Source organism: Rhinopithecus bieti, unplaced genomic scaffold (genome assembly GCF_001698545.2).
Source record: "Rhinopithecus bieti isolate Rb0 unplaced genomic scaffold, ASM169854v2 scaffold_3040, whole genome shotgun sequence".
Lineage (NCBI taxonomy): Eukaryota > Metazoa > Chordata > Mammalia > Primates > Cercopithecidae > Rhinopithecus > Rhinopithecus bieti.
In genome coordinates, this window is record NW_016804657.1 from 7,163,043 (window position 1) to 7,183,583 (window position 20,541).

Genomic DNA, 20,541 nt, shown 5'->3' on the forward strand with positions numbered 1-20,541 from the left:
AGGGAGGACCTAGGAACAGAGGCTAGAAACCAGAAGGGGTCTGCTGGCGTGGATGGACAAGGGGCAGGAGCTAACAGGCACAAAGATGCGCATGGAATTTCACCAGATGGCTGTCTGCTGCTGAGCTGTGGAGCTGTGGCTTTTCTTCCTGCTTGTCCACAAGCGGGTGGCTCTGCCCTTGGGGTTCAAAGGCATGAGCAGGCCTTCTGATGACACATTTGACAACGCTGGCACAGAGGCAAGATCGAGTGGGGATAGCTGGGTATTTCCTTCTCCTAGACCCTGGGTATCTGATAAATTCTCCTCATGTTGACAGTTTCGTCTTTCATAGTTTAAAGAAAGAAATGAGAGGGACTGCTACCCTGCACCTAAGCATGGGGGTCATGCTCTGCAGAAGTGGAAGTGACAGGGACCCTGAGAGGAGCCATCTTTTGCAAAGTTGGTGGCATCCGAGGCTCAGGCAGAACCCATTCTGAAAGCAGGGTTCAGACGTGCTCGGAAAAGAGACTCTCAATGAGAAGACAGCTCAAGAGAAAAGGGAGGCTAATTGGGGCTAATTGTATTTTGTTAACAGACGATAGCAAGAAGGCAGAACTCGGGCTGTGTGTGGTGGCTCACTGCTGTAATCCCAGCATTTTGGGAGGCCGAGGCAGGTGAATCACCTTAGGTCAGGAGTTCAAGACCAGCCTGGCCAACACAGCAAAATCCTTTCTCTACTAAAAATACAAAAAAATTAGCTGAGTGTGGTGATGTACGCCTGTAATCCCAGCTACTCAGGAGGCTGAGGCAGGAGAATTGCTTGAACCTGGGAGACGGAGATTGCAGCGAGCCGAGATCACGCCACTGCACTCCAGCCTGGGCAACAGAGTGAGACTCTTGTCTCAAAACAAAACAGGCAGAACTCCTCAAATTGTACTTCCCAATTCTCAGTCAAGAAGACCCATCTTCAGACTGGAAAGGGCAGAATTAGTGCTGGTTAGAGGGAACCAAAGCCATATATAATTGCTCTGAGCAGACTTCACACACCCATTAAATACCCCTGCAGAATTTAGCGCTTGCAAAGAGTTCCTCAGATATTTCTGAGATTCCCCCTGGGTGATGGGCTGCGAATGCTTGTTCACCACCCCAAATCATTCCCTGATGCTAATGACACTCAGGAGATGGACTCTCTGCAGGGCATAGCTAGCCAGCTCTGCTGCTGCCACCATCTGGGATGAGGGATGCTGGGTTTCCCTTTGCTTTCCATCCTAAGCACAGGACACAGCATTCCCTGAGTCCCCAGAGCACAATCTTCTCTCTAATATACCAGCTGCACAAGCGCAGGAATTTTTGCACCCCACCACACCTCCACCTATGTAACCCCAAGGTCTAGAACAGTTTTTGGTAGACAGTAGGAGCTCAGTAAATCTCTGACTTTTAACAAGTGTTTAGTAAACAATCAAAAGTGACAGAAAGGGCTGGACAAGGTGGCTCATGCCTGTAATCCCAACACTTTGGGAAAACAAGGGGAGAGGATTGCTCGAGCCTGGGAGTTCGAGACCAGTCTGGGCAACATAGCGAGATGCTATCTCTATTTTACTTTTTAAAAAGTGAAAGAAAGAACAAGGCAAAGAATAACTAACAACAGTTAAAAGATGTTGTGAATTTCAGGATCCTCAGACTCAGATTTAGAAATGCCCAGTGATGAAAATGTACCCACCTTAAGCAGTCTGATGGCTTGGCGTGCAGAATATGTCTTTGTGGGCAGAAAAAGCTTCTCTGGGCTGAAAAAAATAGAAAAATGTGTCCCCTCTCCCCACCAGCAAGGCAGGCAGATACCTTAGAAGACAGAGATCCCACTTCGTGGGCAGGGCCTTGTCAGGTAAGGGTTTGGTTAGTAGGTTGTACCTTTGTGTCGAAAAAAAGACATGCCTTTCTCCCAGCAAGGGCAGCCCCCAGCAGGGTGCACAGCTTGGCGGCACTCTGTTGGACAAAGCTGCACTGTCTTCCTGCAGGGCTCCTATCCTGTCATGTGGCGTGAGCCAGCACAACTGCACGCAGTCTAAGTGCCCTCAAATCAGGTCTACCCTGCCTGGAATCCCAGCCCCACCCCTCCCAAGACCCAGAAAGGGGAAGGGATTCTCAGGCTGCCTCCCTGCACTTATTTCCTACCCAACACCTGCTCCTCCCTGGTGACCAATGATGGGACATCTATTCCCCCAGGAAACCTGGCCCTCACTCCAGGCCTATGATCTCATCCTGTGGCACCCAGTACAACAGTCCCATCAGAACACAATAGTCTCAAGGCTTTGGGGTCATCATACTTCAATAATGCCACTTGAAGGGCAGAAACTGTCCATTGAACACACTTAGTTCTCTTTCATAGGCTGTCTTCTAGGGAGAGGTGAATATTCTGCCTGAATGTCCTTCTGTAGTCCTCTGGGCTGGCCACTCTTGCAAACAATTGCTCTCGCAAAAAACACTCTCCACTCTGCAAGGATAAGCAAACACTGCAATTCACTGCATTCCTACCGAGTTAAGAAATATTTCACTCCTTACTGGAAAGCAAGGAAATTATAGAGACTTAGCTCAGGCTTGACCATATTCAACAACATACATGACCAAAACAAAACGTTTATCATCCAAACCTAAAATCATCATCCAGAATAATGATGACTTTATAATTGTTCCAAAGAGCACACTGGGCACTTGTTCCAGGCATATGTATGTAACAAAAAGACCCATGAAGTGTGACCCAAGGGCTGACTGTCCAGATGAATTCTGTGATGGTTAATATTAGGTGTCAACTTGATGGGATTGAGGGATGCCTAGATGGCTGGTGAAGCACTTTTTCTGGGTGTGTCTGTGAGGGTGTTTCTAGAGAAGACTGACATATGAGTCAGTGGACTGGGAGAGGAAGACCCGCCTTCACTGTGGATGGGCACTGTCTGGTCGGCTGCCAGCACGGCAGAACAAAGCAGGCAGAAGAAAGCAGGCAGAAAGGGCATGCAGCTTGCTGGGGCTTTCTGTTTCTCTCTCCCTTCCAGAGCAGGCCGTCTTCTCTCCTTCTGCCTTTGGGCATCTGACTCCAGGTTATTCAGCTTTTGCACTCTGGGACTTGTACCAGTGGCCTCTGGGGTGATCTCAACCCTTCAGTCTCAGACTGGGAGCTGCACTGTCAGCTTTCCTGGTTTTGAGGCTTAGGGCTTGGACTGAGACACACTACCTGTTTTTCTCATTCCCCAGCTTGCAAGCCCTATTGTGGGACTTTGCCTTAGTAATTGTGTGAGCCAATTCTCCCTAATAAACTCATATATATACACACACACATGTATACGATTACTCAAGGTTTTCCAGAGGCACAGAACCAATAGGATACATGTATATATGTGTGTATATATACACAAATGTATACAATCCTATATATATGTATAGGATGCATGTGTGTATATATACACACATATGTGTGTATATATATACACATATATGTGTATGTATCCTATATGTATGTATCCTATTGGTTCTGTCCCTCTGGAGAACCCTGAGTAATTCACCATCTTCTTTCTGAACAAAAATTAATGCTGGTTTGAATGGCAGTTTCTTCCAGATTCTACCCGTATGGTTCTTAAAGACAATGATAGGGTCCAGGATAAAAAAGTTGTTAAAGGAATGTAAAAGAGCTTCATGCAATTGGAGGTAGTGTCAAGTTTCTTGGCCCGAAAACATTTTACTCTTGGGTGCTAAGAGATCTTGCAAATGTGTTGCTTAGTTCTATCAATGATCTTTGTGGGACTGTAGTGAGCAAAACTGGTGCCATAGCACTGGACCCAGGCAAACGTCCTAAGTACAAGAAATAGAAGGTGAGTTCTGGAGATTACAGAACAGCAAATGACCTAGATTCTGGGTCATATTTACAAATAAATTGTTTAAAGAGAATTTATGAGCACCTACACAAGGAAGTAGTGATTACCAGTGTAACTAAAATGCAGGTTAGTTGCTCGCTGCATGTGGAGTCCAGTTAACAAGAGCAAGGTCTGATACAAAAAAAAGCGAATTGATTCCAAAGTTAGCTTGGGGAAGGGGCACAATGGTCCTACCTTAAAATGTGCTGCTTCACTTTGGGAACAGAAAGCAGGGATTTTTATAGGGTAAGGGAGGAAATGAGCAAGGGCAGGGGTCCCCCTCCTAGCGTGGTGTTGAGTTGGCACCTTCCTGGGCAGAAGTAAGTTGAAAAAGTGGCCAAGCGGGTGTGCTTTCAATTTGCCCTCCTGGTGGATGGAAGTCCTGAGGCAACCCTGGGAAGATGGAAGTTCTGAGGCAACCTCTGGAAGGGAAAGTTCCTTGGTGGGTGTGCTTTGGTCTGCAAATCGACCGTCAGCTCTCAAGGAGAGATCTGTCTTCGAGCACACAGTTAGAAAAACTTGCCCTGCAGGGAATGTCGGGTGAGGGGGAGGAGAATGATTATATTTGCATTTCTGAAAGGCTAAGGGAGCCAGGGAAATGGGAAAAGAAGAGAGAGAGAAGGAAAAAAACAAACCACCTCTAGAAAAACAGGGGTGCTGGGTTATACTAGGAGCTAGTATAGATTCACCCATAATGTTAAAGGCAAAGTAACCACTTTCCTTTTTGAGAGGACTGTTAAACTCAGCAGACTCTGAGGTAGTGTGTATGTTTCAAGGAAGAGAACAAGGCTTGCACTCCATTTCTGACTTTTTAAATTAGAGGTTGTACATCCATGGCTTGTGGTTTCTTGTGTTTTATTTGGCTCTGCCCAGCATTTATGACACTTTTAATTTAGTTGCTAACATTTAAAAACAGGGAGTGGGGCAGATCCTATTCTTGTGCCCAGTTATCCCTTACCCTCCCTTTGTTGCCTATGGGAGAGGTGTAGGTCCTCTCCCTACTCCCTCAGGCCTGGACAGGGGGCTTGCTTTGGCTAACAGGATGTAAGCAGAAGTGATCTGTGCCGCCTGGTGAGCAGTGGCTTGAAGAAGCACCACATGGGTCTGCGGGCCCTTTTCTCCCTCGGTTGCAAAACAATGTGTTCAGGATGGGTCGGCTTTACAGCTGGATCCTGGAATAAGAAGACATGCAGAGCAGAGCCACAGCTGCTGACAACATGAGCAGAAATGAACTTTTTTTTTCCAATCCTATTGTAAATGGATTTTTTTTTTTTTTTCTGAGCACAGGGGACTTTATTGATGGTACATGACAAGGTGGGGCTCCCTAGGTTCCTCCCTCTTCAGGAGATCTGCATGGAAACTGTGAGGCGGGAAGATTCTCAGTGTAGTGGGGGACTGAGTGCGGCAGAAACTCCCCAGCAGTGAGGGCCTCTCTCTTCCTCTCATGCTGTCACTGGGGCTGGTGGTCTGGGGGTCTTACTCCTTGGAGGCCATGTGGGCCATGAGGTCCACCACCCTGTTGCTGTAGCCAAATTCATTGTCATATCTGGAAATAAGCTTGACAAAGTGGTCATTGAGGGCAATGCCAGCCCTAGCATCAAAGGTGGAGGAGTGGGTGTCGCTGCTGAAGTTGGAGGAGACAAGCCTGGTGCTTAGGGTAGCCCAGGATGCCCTTGAGGGGGTCCTCGGATGCTGCTTCACCACCTTCTTGATGTCATCATATGTGACAGGTTTTTCCAGACAGCAGGTCAGGTTCATGACCAACACGTTGTCACTGGGGCCTCGGAAGGCCATGCCAGTGAGCTTCCCATTCAGCTCAGGGACGACCTTGCCCACAGACTTGGCAGTGCTAGTAGAGGCAGGGACGATGTTCTGGAGAGCCCTGCGGCTGTCACAACACAGTTTCCCGGAGGGGTCATCCACAGTTTTCTGGGTGGCAGTGATGGTGTGGACTGTGGTCATGAGTCCCTCCACAGTACCAAAGTTGTCATGGATGACCTTGGCCTGGGGCGCTAAGCAGTTGACGGCACAGGGTGCATTGCTGACTATCTTGGAGCTGTTGTCCTACTTCTCATGGTTCAAGCCCATCATGAACATGGGGGTGTCATGCGCGTCCGTGTGAAAAGACCACCAAACAGTCTTTGTGTGAGCAATAAAGCTTTTTAATCACCTGAGTGCAGGCGGGCTGCGGCCGAAAAGAGAGTCAGTGAAGGGAGATAAGGGTGGGGCTGTTTTATAGGATTTGGGTAGGTAAAGGAAAATTGCAGTCAAAGGGGGGTTGTTCTCTGGTGGGCAGGAGTGGGGTTACAAGATGCTCTGTGGGGAGTTTTGAGCCAGGATGAGCCAGGAAAAGGAACTTCACAAGGTAATATCATCGCTTAAGGCAAGGACCGGCCATTTTACTTCTTTTGTGGTGGAATGTCATCAGTTAAGGCGAGGCAGGGCATTTGCACTTCTTTTGTGATTCTTCAGTTACTTCAGGCCATCTGGGCATATACGTGCAAGTCATAGGGGATGCGATGGCTTGGCTTGGGCTCAGAGGCCTGACAGGGGGCATCAGCAGAGGGAACAGAGATGATGACCCCTTTGGCTCCCCGCTGCAAATGAGCACCAGCCTTCTCCATGATGGTGAAGACGCCAGTGGACTTCACAACATACTCAGCACCAGCATCACCCCATTTGATTTTGGTGGAATCTAGCTCCTGGATGATGGTGATGGGATTTCTATTGATGACAAGCTTCCTGTTCTCAGCTTTGACGGTGCCATGGAATTCGCCATGGTGGAATCATACTGGAACATGTAGACCATGTAGTTGAGGTCAATGAAGGGGTCTTTGATGGCGACAATATCCACTTTGCCAGAGTTAAAAGCAGCCCTGGTGACCAGGCACCCAATACAGCCAAACCCATTTGACTCCAGGCTTCAGCTTCACCATGATGTCTTAGGGATGCAGCTGGCGCTGCACGAGAAGATGCAGCTGTCTGTTGAATAGGAGGAGCAGACAGCCAGGATTTTCTTAATTGCTTTTTTGTCCCCCGCCTGAGATGGAGTCTTGTTCTGCCACCCAGGCTGGAGTTCAGTGGTGTGATCTCGGCTCATTGCAACTCCCACCTCCCCGGTTCAAGCAATTCTCTTGCCTCAGCCTCCTGAGTAGCTGGGATTACAAGCATGCACCACTACCATGCCAGGCTAATTTTTGTATTTTTAGTAGAGATGGGGTTTCACTATGTTGCCCAGGCTGGTCTCAAACTCTTGACCTTGTGATCTGCCCACCTTGACCTCCCAAAGTCCTGGGATTACAGGTGTTAGCCACCGCTCCCGGCCCTCTTAATTGTTTTTTAAGAAAATTTGTTGTTAGTGTATAGAAACGCTACTGATTTTTGTATGTTGATTTTGTACTTGAAACTTTGAAAAATTTGTTTATCAATTCTAACGATTTTTGGCAGAGTCTATAGGATTTTCTCTATGTAAGACCGCACTGCCAGCCAATAGAGGCAATTTTACATCTTCCTTTCCTATTTGGATGCTTTTGTATCTTTTCCTTGCCTAACTGCTCTGGCTAGAACTTCTAGCACTATGTTGAACACAAGTGTCAGGAGTGACGTCCTTGCCTTATTCCTGAGCTTAGAAGAAAAACTCTCAGCTTTTCACCATTGAGTGTGATGTTAGCTATAGCCTTGTCATATGTGGCCTTTATTGTGTTGAGGTACATTTCTTCTGTTGAGTGTTTTAATCATGAAAAGATGTTGAATTTTATCAAATTTTTTTTTTCTGTATCGAGATGATGGTTTTTGCCCTTCATTCTGTTAACATGGTGTATCACATTTATTGATTTGTGTATGTTGAACCATCTTTGCACCCCAGGGGTAAATCTCATTTGATCATGGTGATCATGATCCTTTTATGTGCTGTTGAATCCAATTTGCTAGTATTTTGTTGACAATTTTTACATCTATGTTCATCAGGGATATTGGCCTGTAATTTTATTTTCTTGTAGTGTCCTTGTCTGGCTTTAATACCAGGGTAAAGGCAGGCTTGAAAAATGAATTTGAAAGTATTCCCTCTGCTTCAATTTTTTGGAAGGGTTTGAGAAGAATTGATATTTTTCTTCTTTAAATATTAGGTAGAATTCAGCTATAAAGCCATCTATTCTTAGGCTGTTCTTTGATGGGGAGCTTTTTATTACTGATTCAATCCCCTTACTAATTATTGATCTATTCAGATTTTCTATTTCTTCATGATTCAGTTTGGTAGGTTGTATGTGTCTAGAAATGTATCCATTTCATCTAGATTGGATTTCAAAAAAATCCAAGTTTTTGGCAAATAATTGTTCATAGTCATTTCTTATGAACCTCTGTATTTCTGTAGCACCAGAAATACAAACTAAATAGTTTCTACACAGCAAAGGAACCAACTAACAGAATAAAGAGGCAACCCATCAACAGGGAGAAAATATTTGCAAACAATTCATCTGTTAAGGAGTTAATATCAAAAACACATAACGAATTCAAACAACTCAACAAGAAGAAGACAATCCAATATTTTAAGTGGGAAAAGGACCTGAGCAGACCTTTCTCAACAGGAGACGTACAAATGGCCAACAGCAGGGAAATGCAAATTAAAACCTCAATGAGATATCACTTCACACCTGCTTCTAACAGGCTATTATAAGAAAGACAAAAAAGAAATGTTGGTGAGGATGTGGAAAAAAAAGGAACCCTTGTACACTGACTATGGAAATGTAAATTAGTACAGCCATTATGGAAAACAATATGGAGCTTTCTCAAAAAACAGAAATTAGAATGACCAGATGACCCAGTAGTCCAACTTCTGGGTATATATCCAAAGAAATTGAAATCAGTCTGTTGAAGATATATCTGCACTCTCCTTCTCACTGCAGTATCATTCACAATAACCAAGACATGGAATCAATCTAAGTGTCTATCAACTAGTGAATGGATAAAGAATATGTGGTATGTACACACAATATACACAATAGAATACTATTCAGCCTTTGAAAAGAAGGAAATTCTGTCATTTGTGAGAACATGGGTGAACCTGGATAATATAATGCTAAATGAAATAAAACAGGCACAGAAAAGCACATACAGCATGATCTCACTTACATGTGGAATCTAAAAAAGTTGAATTTCTGGAAGTAGAGAGTAGAACGGTGGCTACAAAAGGCTGAGGAGTGCAGTGGGGTGGGGAGTAAGTAGTGTTGATCAAAGGGTACAAAGTTTCAATTATACAAGAGGAAGATATTTTAAGACGGTCTCAGCATGGCACAGCGTGGTGACCATAGTTAGTAATAATATATTATAGACTTCAAAATTGCTGAAAGAGTAGACTTTAAATGTTCTCGTTATGAAAGATGATAAGTATGTAAGGTGGCAGATATGTTAATTAGCTTAATATAGTCATTCCACAATATATACATGTATCAAAGCATCACATTGAACCCCAGCCCTTCTAAGCTTCTAACTGAAATCTCCATGCCACTCATGTATAACAAGAGCCACAGGAGGCCGGGCGCGGTGGCTCAAGGCTGTAATCCCAGCACTTTGGGAGGCCGAGACAGGCGGATCACGAGGTCAGGAGATCGAGACCATCCTGGCTAACCCGGTGAAACCCCGTCTCTACTAAAAAATACAAAAAACTAGCCGGGCGAGGTGGCAGGCGCCTATAGTCCCAGCTACTCAGGAGGCTGAGGCAGGAGAATGGCGTAAACCCGGGAGGCAGAGCTTGCAATGAGCTAAGATCCGGCCACTGCACTCCAGCCTGGGTGACAGAGCGAGACTCTGTCTTAAGAAAAAAAAAAAAAAAAAAGAGCCACAGGGAACCTGTAAAAGCCAGTTATGGGCACTTGTTTCAGACATTTGTTCAAATATTTGACATGATTTGCAAAGCTCTGTTTGACTTGGCCTCTGTTCTCAACCTCACTCATACACCCATCTCCTTGTACTTCTCACTCCAGCCACCCTGAACATCTGTAAACTCCTTGAATGCAGAATGTTCTCTCACAGCACAGGAGCTTTGCACAAACCATATGAGAAACAAGGGCTATCTTGAATCTTGACCTTCTCCCAGTTTTTATGACTCACTGTTGGAAGCCAGACCCCTAGAGTTCACCCACTGCTCAGCTCCAAGTATTTTTTACATACCCTGAGAGACCCCACTCCATCCTTTCTCTCATTTCTGGAATTCTCAACAAGTGCCACATGGGTGGGTGAGCTCAGGGAAAATTATCAAGAGTTCTGCTGCTGTGTAGACACTGCCACATGGAAGCTACCAAGCATCTGGGAGCAAACCAAGAGTCTCGGAAGATCTTCCATTTGGGTAGCTACAGATACCCATTCCTGACATCTCCCCTGTCTTCCTTGGCCTCTCCTGGGAAGGATGTACCCCAATCAGCTGAAATGCAGCTGATTCTCCTGGAGAATGCTAACCCCAATCAGCTGAAATGCAGCTGCCTTGTCTATACACCCTGAATGTCCCCTCTCTAGCCACACCTCAGATGCTAAGGCCCTAGACACTTCGTTTAAAACATGATCGACCTGGTACCTGGGCCTCCCAAATATCCTCCCTTTTAGTTGGACCTCAAGGTCCTTGGCCTATGCCTCAGCACTGGCTTGTGGTAATAGTTCATCGGGGCTCCACCATCCCTATAGGAACCCCTCTGGATGGTGAAAAAAGGCAGAACATGAAGCCCAATCAGGGTTTCAAGATGTCATTGCATGAAACCTTTGCCTTCTCCTGGAGTCCAAGGTTTTAGGAAACTAGATCTAGATGGCACCCACCCCCTCACTTGGCACAGGGAGAAAGGAAGTGAAAACAGCTTCCTAGGCTCCCATGGCTAGAGCTAGGCCACATGGTTTGCATTGTCTCACAACAATTTGGTGCTGGGTTCCTGGACCATCCCTAGGACATCTTGATATATTTGCCTCACCTGGCCTCTAATCTCACATCCATGCCAATCTTTTTTACAGGCTGCTGCCAGAAAGAGCCTCATAAAATGCACATCTGATTGTGCCATCGGCCTACTTGAATCTCCCTTGCTTGGTTCCCATTGCTTTCATCATACAGTTCAAACTTCCTAGTATAACAAACAAGTCTCTTCATGATCTGGGCCCCACAGGCCTGTCTGCCGTCCCCTCCCTTCCCTGCCACCTTCCTCTAGGTTCATGCTCTATCATACTGCTCAGGGCTCCTCCAACCCACCAGGCTGTGGAACTTTACCTGCTCTTCCTGATTCCAGGAGCGCCTCTTCTGGATTCTCCTTCTTGCCGAGTCCTCCTAGGGATTGTCTAGCTTTCCCTAACCCAGAGGCTAATCATGATGCTCATCCATGAGCCTCAGAGATCCCTGCAGAACACACGGCCGTGCTCCCAGTGTGTGCCACCTGCTTCCCAGTCTCACACCTCCATGGACTTGCAGTACCTTGACAGTTGGGGCCCCCCACGCCTGGTGCATGTATTGTCTCTGGCATCAAATAATACCTAATATTAAAAACTGCAAAACAAAATCACCCCACTTGTGTCATTCTGCTTTCTTCTCTCCTCTCTACCGCCTACCCTAAACCTTGCTATTTTCCCCATTCATCCATGTGTACATAATCAGGAAGACAGCCAGATTGCTGGTCTGTTCACTCATTTCTTTACGTGTCCATCAAACATTTATGGCACCCCCACACTGTGACAGCCACCATACTAAGTGGTGGGGGCATGTGGAAATACCCCGACCAGATGGCAGCCTTCATGGAACTTACATTCTAATGGAGGGAGAAAGACAGCAAACAACTCAGGCACGGAGCCACGAGCTGGTAAAGTCTATGCCAAGTGATGTGTACTAAACAGAAAAGGAAAAGAGGGTCAGGCAGAGAGGAATGCTGGGGTGGGTGAGCTGCTATTTTATCTGGGGTAACCTGGGGAAATTGCTCGGATAAGATGCTATCAGAACAGAGACCTGAGGAAGTGGAAAGTCATGCAGGTATTTGCAGAAGAGCATTTCAGGCAAAGGGAACAGCAGGAACAAAGGCCCTATGTGAGTTACAATACTACTAACTGTCATAACAAACACATCCCCAAACTTCACAATAAGAGCACAGCACAGTAAATGTTTATTTCTTGCTCATGCTCCAGTTCAACATGATGTTGCTGGTTGATGGACAGCAGTCTTCATTTGGGTCCAGACATCCAAACAACTTCCATCTTGTGACTTTCTCATTTCCAAGGGTCCAAAACTCCTCCCCAATAAGTGGACAGATGGGGAGTAGAGAAGGCACAGATGGTTCTTAAGACACCCCCTCCTCACACCCCCAGTAGAAGTGACAAGCACCACTTCACGTCATGTTCCGCTGGGGAGAACCAGTCCACAGCCACACCTGAATGCTGAGGCATCTCTCTGGGCAGCTGCCTCCAGCAGTAAGGGCACACTATGATGGGCATTTTTGGTGGTAAGTGAGCCACCTCTGCCTCTGAGTGGAGACAGTGCCTGCCAGTTCAAGCTCAGCAAGAAGGCTAGGATGGCTGGAGAAGCTGATATAGGGCCTTGCAGGCCACTTGAAGGCCTTTGGATTTTACTCTCTATGAAATGGGAAGCACTTGAAGGGCTTTGAGTAAGGGAGTGACATGAAATGACTTATGTTTCAAAGGGGTGCACTCTAGCTGTGCTGAGGAGAATAGACTGCAGGAAGCCAGGAGGTAGACGGCTAGGCAGAAAGAAGGTAGGGCTGTCATGCAGGGGAGAGATGGGCAACTGGACCAGGTGAGAGGGAAAGGTCAGTGCCAGCCCTCCTACAGAGATAGGGCCGAGACCTCTAATTTAGTCCAACTCCTACCTTCTAAGCCAGGGGTCAGTACACTTTGGAAAGGGTCATCTATTAAGTACTTTAGGCTTTGCAGGCCATATGGTGTCTGCTGCAACTACTCACCTTTACTGTTGTCTCATGAAAGTAGTCATAAATCATGAGCATGACAGTGTTCCAATAAAACTTTATTAACAAAAACAGATGGTCAACTGCAAAGTTTGCTGATTCCTGTTAAACCAATCACAAATGGTGCTGGTCTTCTCTCATCACACATTTCTAGTCAAGGCATCAGTGGTGGCCACAGAAAACAGCTGAGAACTCTGGACTTTGTCACTGCTTGAAGTTTGTGCGCCAGCCACTCCCAGTGAACTGAATTTCTTGTAGCAACACTTGTGGCACAAGAATGAATCACAGCTTCCCACTGTCTTTGAGCAAGTTCTCTCTTGACAAGGGAAATTTGTCTATAACTAAATACCTTTATTATGTGTAATTAAGGCAGCAAACTGAGAAAAGATGCAAATGTGTTCTGAAAAACCTTACTTTGCAGCAGCTAGGAGCTTTGCAACCTTTTAAAAGTGCAGGTTTAAACTGAAACACATTTGGCATGTGCTGAAATAGGGCAAGTAGAGAACAGCTAAAGAACAGAACTAAAAGATAAGAGGGTTTTGTGTTCAGGAATTCATGCCATCTAGTGCTCACCCTGTGAGCTGAGCTGACTGCAGACACCAGGGAACACCCTCCCCACCAAGCCTGCCGTGCCCTCCACAATGGTCCCCTGCCCCAGGGTGAAAAGTATCATCGCAGCAGAAATATCACAAGCAGCCACTTTCACCTTTGGTTGGTATTTGTTTTTTCAGAATTTCTTCTGTCTCTTTGTATGGCTGGGCTATATAATATATCAAGAAAAGGCAGCTAGAAAACAGGAAAAGAGGCTAGGGCAAGAAAAAATTTTCTCATCATCCCATTTGTGATGATGAATGAAAATCAATAATGATCCATTCCTCTGGCACAGCGTTGTCCAATAGAACTTTCTGTGATGTTGTAAATGTTCTATAGCTTTGCTGCCCAAGATGGTAACCACTAGCCACAAATAATGAAATAATGAAAAAAAAAAAGTTATTTTTTCTTCCACTGATCTTGTGTTCTATGTGTTCCACGGCTACTGAGCTCTTGAAATGTAAGCAGCATGGTTGAAGAGCTGAATTTTAAATTTGGCTTTGCTTTAATTAATTTAAATCTAAGGGTATATAGCTACGTGGGACCAGTGACACTGTATGGGACAGCACAGCTGCAGTGGGTTGGTTAAGATCCTGGGCTTAGGCTGGGCGCGGTGGCTCAAGCCTATAATCCCAGCACTTTGGGAGGCCGAGACGGGTGGATCATGAGGTCAGGAGATCGAGACCATCCTGGCTAACACGGTGAAACTCCGTCTCTACTAAAAAAATACAAAAAAACTAGCTGGGCGTGGTGGTGGGCGCCTGTAGTCCCAGCTACTCAGGAGGCTGAGGCAGGAGAATGGGGTAAACCTGGGAGGCGGAGCTTGCAGTGAGCTGAGATCCGGCCACTGCACTCCAGCCCAGGCGACAGAGCGAGACTCCGTCTCAAAAAAAAAAAAAAAAAAGATCCTGGGCTCAGAAGTCAGATAAACACAGGTTTCCATCCTGGTCCCCACTCACTAACTGTGATCAGGCAAGTTACGGTCGCTTATCCTTAGCTCTCTCATTTTCAGGACGGGCACAATTGTGCCTACCTCATGGAGCATTTGTGAGGATGAGGTAAAAGGGTGGAGATAAAGCACTTCACACAGTGCCTGGCAGGAGGTTAATGCTCAATAAATATTCAGTGTGCGGTTATTTCCTAGGAAGCTCCTCAAAGGGCTAGTACCACCCTCTAGACATTGCAGAGAAGTGGTGCTAAAGCCTCAGTGCTGGTGTCTTCCCTGGAAACTTCCCTCATCCTAAGTGATATCACATAAAGTCAACTCAGGGGAGGGACAGAGTTGGAGCAAAGGGAGAGTCAAAGACCACTAAATCAAACTTCTCACTATCTCTGAAACTTCCCTGGGGAGGCGAAGACTGCTAGTTGCTCACTCAATATTTGAGTGACCATGTGCCCTAATAAAAGGCCACAACGCCCAGGCTATCTTACAGTTAAGGGTGGTCAATAAGATGCAAGCAGACATTGTTAAATCTAAATGTAGATCTCAGGACTTCCAGGAAGTCTTAAGAGGGGTCAGACAGTTTATATGTTCTCTCTTGTCTTTTTTCCCTTCACCTTTCCTCCTACTTCCCTCCAGCAGCCTTAAGGAAGTGTCTTTGAGGATGAGAGCCCTGTAATACTAATGTCGGCGAGCAAAAATAAAAGAGGCCCGGGCTCATGGACACCATGAAATCACGGTACCAACCTGGGCCTACCCACCTTCAGATTTCTTTTATGTAAAAGAAACCACTTGTCTTGGTCTGTTTTGTACTGCTATAACAGAATACTTGAGACTGGTAATTTATAAAGAACAGAGATTTATTTCTTACAGTTCTTAAAGCCTGGGAAGTACAAGATACAGGGGCCTCCATCTGGTGAGGGGCTTGTTGCCATGACATCCCATGGTGGAAGGTGGAAGGGCAAGAGAGCATGGACACGAGAGAGACCAGGAAGCTGTCAAAACTTATCTTTTATCCAGGAACACACTCCTGTGAGAAAAGCACTAATCTATTCACGAGGGCAGAGCCTCTTAAAAATCCCACCTCCCAATAATGTTGGTTTGGGGATTCAGTTTCTAACACATGAACTTTGTGGGACACATTCAAACCAATAGGACCTCCATACCATGTTTAAGGCATTATTACTTTTGTTTTCTCTTATGTGTAGCAGCTATGAGCTAGCTATTTCTAAGCAGTGATTAATTCTGCAAGTCCAGATTATTATGACGTATATTCAATGAAAGAAAGGGCTTGAGAAAATCAGTCCAGTCTTTATTCCTTCATCCTGCCTGCAGGGGGCGTCTAAGTCTGTGAACAACATTAGAGATCGCCTGTTACAGTCAATCTTTTTTTTTTTAATCTTTAAACCTGTTCATTATTTTTTCTTCCATTGATCTCGTGTTCCAAAATATGTTTCTCTACTATCAGTTAAGTTCTATTGGTTTTTTGGTCATGAAAAACGTTTAACAAGCTGGATGTGGTGGTACATGCCTATAGTCCTAGTCCTAGCTACTTGGGAGACTGAGTCAGGAGGATTGCTTGAATCCAGGAGTTTGAGGCTGTAGTGAGCTATGATTGCATCATTGCACTCCAGCCTAGACAATAAACTGAGACCCTGTCTCAATAAAATAAAAAAAAAAAAAACATTTAACAACCATAGTGGATTTTGTTTTGTTTCATTTTGTGGGCTTGCCAGCATCTGATCTCCTTCTTATATTTGGGGAATTCTAATAAAATAGAGTTTTTGACGGCCTTATACTTGTTGTCCCTGTCCTTCAGCAGCTGGGCAAGAGCACACAAGACTTAAGATTTGCCAACTCGGCTAGGCGCGGTGGCTAATGCCTATAATCCCAGCACTTTGGGAGGCCGAGGTGGGCGGATCACCTGAGGTCGGGAGTTTGAGACCAGCCTGACCAACATGGAGAAATCCCATCTCTACCAAAAATACAAAATTAGCCGGGAATGGTGGTGCATGCCTCCCAGTTACTCGGGAGGCTGAGGCAGGAGAATCCCTTGAACCCTGGAAGCAAAAGTTGCAGTGAGCCGAGATCGCGCCATTGCACTCCAGCCTGCACAATAAGAGCAAAACTCTGTCTAAAAAAAAAAAAAAAAAGATTTGCCAACTGGATGGTCTCAACCTGGGACTTTGCATCTGGAGCAAGTAACACAAAGCAGCAACCATGGTTTGGAATGCAGTCTGCTGGGTAGTGGCATCCCATGTCCTAGTGGTTCCCGTGGGTCAGTGTCTGGTGTCCAGTGGCATCCCAACCATGCCATTTCTGTGGTGTGACCTTGGCTGAGCTCCTCATTGCTCAGCTTTTCCTGGCTACTGCCCATGTCCAGAGTCTAGTCCTCCTGCCTTTTCATTTGCTCTGGAGCTGGCAGACATTTTCCTGAAGCAATTATTTTCTGCTTAAGTCAACTAGACTTAGTTTCTACTGCATGCAGCCAAGAATCTTGACGGATATACATGCTAAACAACATGATTTCATCTACGATACCCACAGAGTTGACATAATTCAACCAGAGCAAGAGACAGTGTTCACATTAGCCAACATAGCCTTACCTGGCAACAAAAGAAAGTGTGTACTTTCTTTTGAGCTTTTAAAAACATTGCTCCCTGTCTATCATCATAGACCCCCAAGGAGAAGGCACCCCAGCCTCCTGGAAACCACTGATATCATTGCATATCCTAATATTACAGAAGAGAAAATAGAATCTCAGAGAGTTGAAGTGAATTGCTCGATGTGTCAGGCTATAGAAAGAGCTTCTCATGAGGGTCATTAGCCATTTATTCACACACTACTCTTGGCATGTGGACATGACGTCTCAAGGAACTCAGAGTCAGGTAGGAGAGATGGGTGATTCTTGGGGAAACAAAAAGGATTCAAATAACATGGAAATGAGCAGGTTAGGATATTCAGAAAGAGATATTTAAATGATAATGAAAACAGAAGGGATATAACTTAAGCTTCAAGAACTCAAGCATAGTGGTAAAGGCAGGGACACAGCAAGATGGCCACGAACACTGCAGATGTTCACCTCTGCAGATGAGAAAGTCAGCCCAGACAAGATGGGGTTCTGGAGGCGTGAATCCAAGAAGTTTGGTAGAAAGCTGCCACAGCCAGACAGTAAAGTCAATATATGCTTGTGTTCTCCTTTAAGAACATGTGATGCAAAAACATCTGAACTTGCAAAATAGATTTTTGAGACTATTATTGTCTTTAAAAAGGACTCTTCACTTTAAAGATAAGAAGACATCTATTTTTTAAGTTGCACTAATTTTTTCTTAGCTTATTTATTGTCTACAACAACATATTGAGAGGAGGCGTTTTTATCCCCATTTCATGGATTAGAAACTAGGGCTCAAGTAGATTCAGTCACCAGTAAAGATCACGCAGCTTACAAGAAGAAGACCCAAAGGTCCTGTGTTTTCTGTTCTACCAAGCCAACTCCCACAGAGTGACTTTAAATAATGAACGTTTGAAATGCATTTGGAAGGCACTTCTAATTGAAGAGACTCAATTTACAAAGATTAGATTTGCACACAATTTTGAGAACACATCCATCGCACAAAGCATTATGCAACAATATAAGGATAAATGCCATGGATCGCATGCAAAAAAGAGGAAAATAATAGAGGAAGCACAGTTAATTAATGCAGTAGGAGCTGAAACACTACAGGAGCAGATGAACATACACTCCCAGAATATGATACAATAAGCGGCTTCATTAGGAAGACAATTTATGTGGTCTGAAAGATAATAGCAAGAGAAAGAAGAAAATGTAAAAACAAATTAGTCTACTAGAAAACACTGATTTGAAGATATTTTATAATGATTGATTTGTAAGAAATCTCCCAGCAATAAACATCAGTGGAACCCTTGCTTTTAGAGGTCTTAAAAAATAGGTCAGTATCTCTGGGTTAGACAGGTTTAGGTGTGATTTTCCTCTGCAAGGAAACAAACCAGCTGGGTGTTTTCAAAGGCTCCCTTTAGTTTATGATTCTAAGGTTCCACTTATGGGAGCTTTCTATGACAGTCATTTTTTAAAGCTGGTTAACTCGTGGCTTTATTTTTCTTCCCCCTCTAAATTCCCCACAGGGCTTTAACTAAATCAGACCACATTTGGAGTTCTGTGTTGCTTTCTGGGCACCACATTTTAAAAGGGACGTTGACCTACTCTCCCTCCAGAGAATGGAACCAAGACAAATGAATGGAAGTTGCTCAGAGATAAATTTCAATTCAATACAAGAAAACCCTATCTCCTTCTATCAGAATCCTCTGACAATGGAACCGGCTGCTTTTTGAGGCAGTTTGTTCCTAGGACTGGAAACACTGAAGCAGAGGGTATTTGAACTACTGTCAAAACTGCTCTGGAAAAGATTTTTTTTTTAACTAAGTTTCCTTCCAATTTCAACACTTTATGATTGATTGATCATGTAACTCTTTAATATGATTTTGCCAAGTCGAAGCTCCTTTTAGTTCTTTTATCTTAATTATTAGCCTCTCCTTCACTCCACCCCCATCTCCATCCCTGAAAGTTAGTAAACACAATACAGAATGACAAAAGTTAAAACACCAAGCCCACATTGTCTGACAGTGCCATGTCCCTCCACTGGGGGAGCTGGACATGACATGGCCTGTTGATTGTCAAACTAGCGGTTTGTGGGTCAATCAGGGTGACGGTGGCAGCGGTGGTAGCTCCAGTGGCCCTTGGGCAGATCTACGTGCAAGAACAAGGTGAGTTAAGGGTTGGGTGAGGCTCGCCATGGGTCCTCTTCTAGGGCTTTCCATCTTGGTTAGTGCATCCCCATCCAGATACGTGATCCCAAACCCCAAGGTGCTCCTTTTGATATCTTCCTCTCCATACCCTGACTCCACACCATCATATTCAGCTCATCACTACATCCTGCCCATTTTTTTTTCTGTCTTCACTGCCTCTGCACTAATCCAAGCCCCAGGCTCCTCTGTCACCTGGACCTGTATTCGCATCACATGGCCCACTCCAAATTATATACACGTCGAAACCGGAGTGATTTTTTAAAAATTCGAACCTACCCTGTCACCTGCTGCTTAGACCGCTCAGCAGCTTCCCATTGCTGCTGAGATAGAGAATAGGACTTGGCCTCCTTGGCCCTGCCTTCCCCGAGACCGCGTACTTCCCCAGCTCCCGGCTGTAGCCAGTCACTGTCAGAACGGCCACCAGCAGTTACCTACTGCTTTGGGTAAGCAGTGTCCTCACATTTCAGTTTTCTTTTGTAATGCAGTTAAGGGAGGTGAAAGTGGCCTAATCCTTGAGGTTAGCCAAAAGTTGACCCTATTCCTACAACTCTTTCTCTAGTAAGAAATATCTGAATTATGAGGGAATTTTAGGCAGCCAGAGGGTTTAGCTGGAAAGATTTAGAAAGAAAAAGGAATGATTTATATGCTGGATATTATTACAGGCTATTGGTGCCTCTTGGCCTCTGCACACTGGTTTCCTGCTGTCTAAAGAGTGCACCTTTGCCAGTTGTCCAAATTCTAGTCATCCTTCAGGAGCAAGCACAAGAAACACTTCTAAGTGTTCTAAGAACACTTCTAAGGCTTCTAAGCCTTCTTCACTGGCCTATGGGAGCAACATTGCTACTCCTCCTCTGAGCTGGCAAGGCACCTGGTCCATACATCCACCATTATTGCATGCACCACACCATATTGCAAAGGGGTGTGTGTGTGTGTGTGTGTGTGTGTGTGTATGTCTTCTTCCTGGGCTGTGAGTTCATTAAGAGCAGCACTGTGTTTCACATCTTTGTATCCCCAGTGCCTGTTGTAGAACAGGGCTTTATGAGGAGGACTTTTGGTTGCAAGTCACAGAAACCAATGTGATCTCCCCTCAAGCAAAAAAAGGACAAGCCATTTTTGTTCCCTCAGCATGCTCTGTACTTCCTTCCATTTCTCTTGAAGCGTGACAATCTTGTCAGTGCACTTTTCATAGGGAAGAACTCAACAGACGTACACTGAACACAGGGTGGTGAGCGCTGGAGGCAGAAGGAGAGAGAAGGAATGGGAAGAGAGGGGTTAGGCAGAAGCCCAGTGGAACCTGCCTCTCTGTTTATCCTGGAGCAGTCATGATGGCTCCAAGGTCACCATTCTCTGAAGACCCTGGCCTGGTTCT

At 45.2% G+C, this 20,541-nt stretch overlaps 1 pseudogene; it reads right to left on the bottom strand.

Moving 5' to 3' along the window:
* Positions 1–5,357: 5,357 nt before the first annotated feature.
* LOC108528040 (glyceraldehyde-3-phosphate dehydrogenase-like) lies at positions 5,358–6,786 on the bottom strand (annotated as a pseudogene).
* Between the last annotated feature and the right edge of the window lie 13,755 nt (positions 6,787–20,541).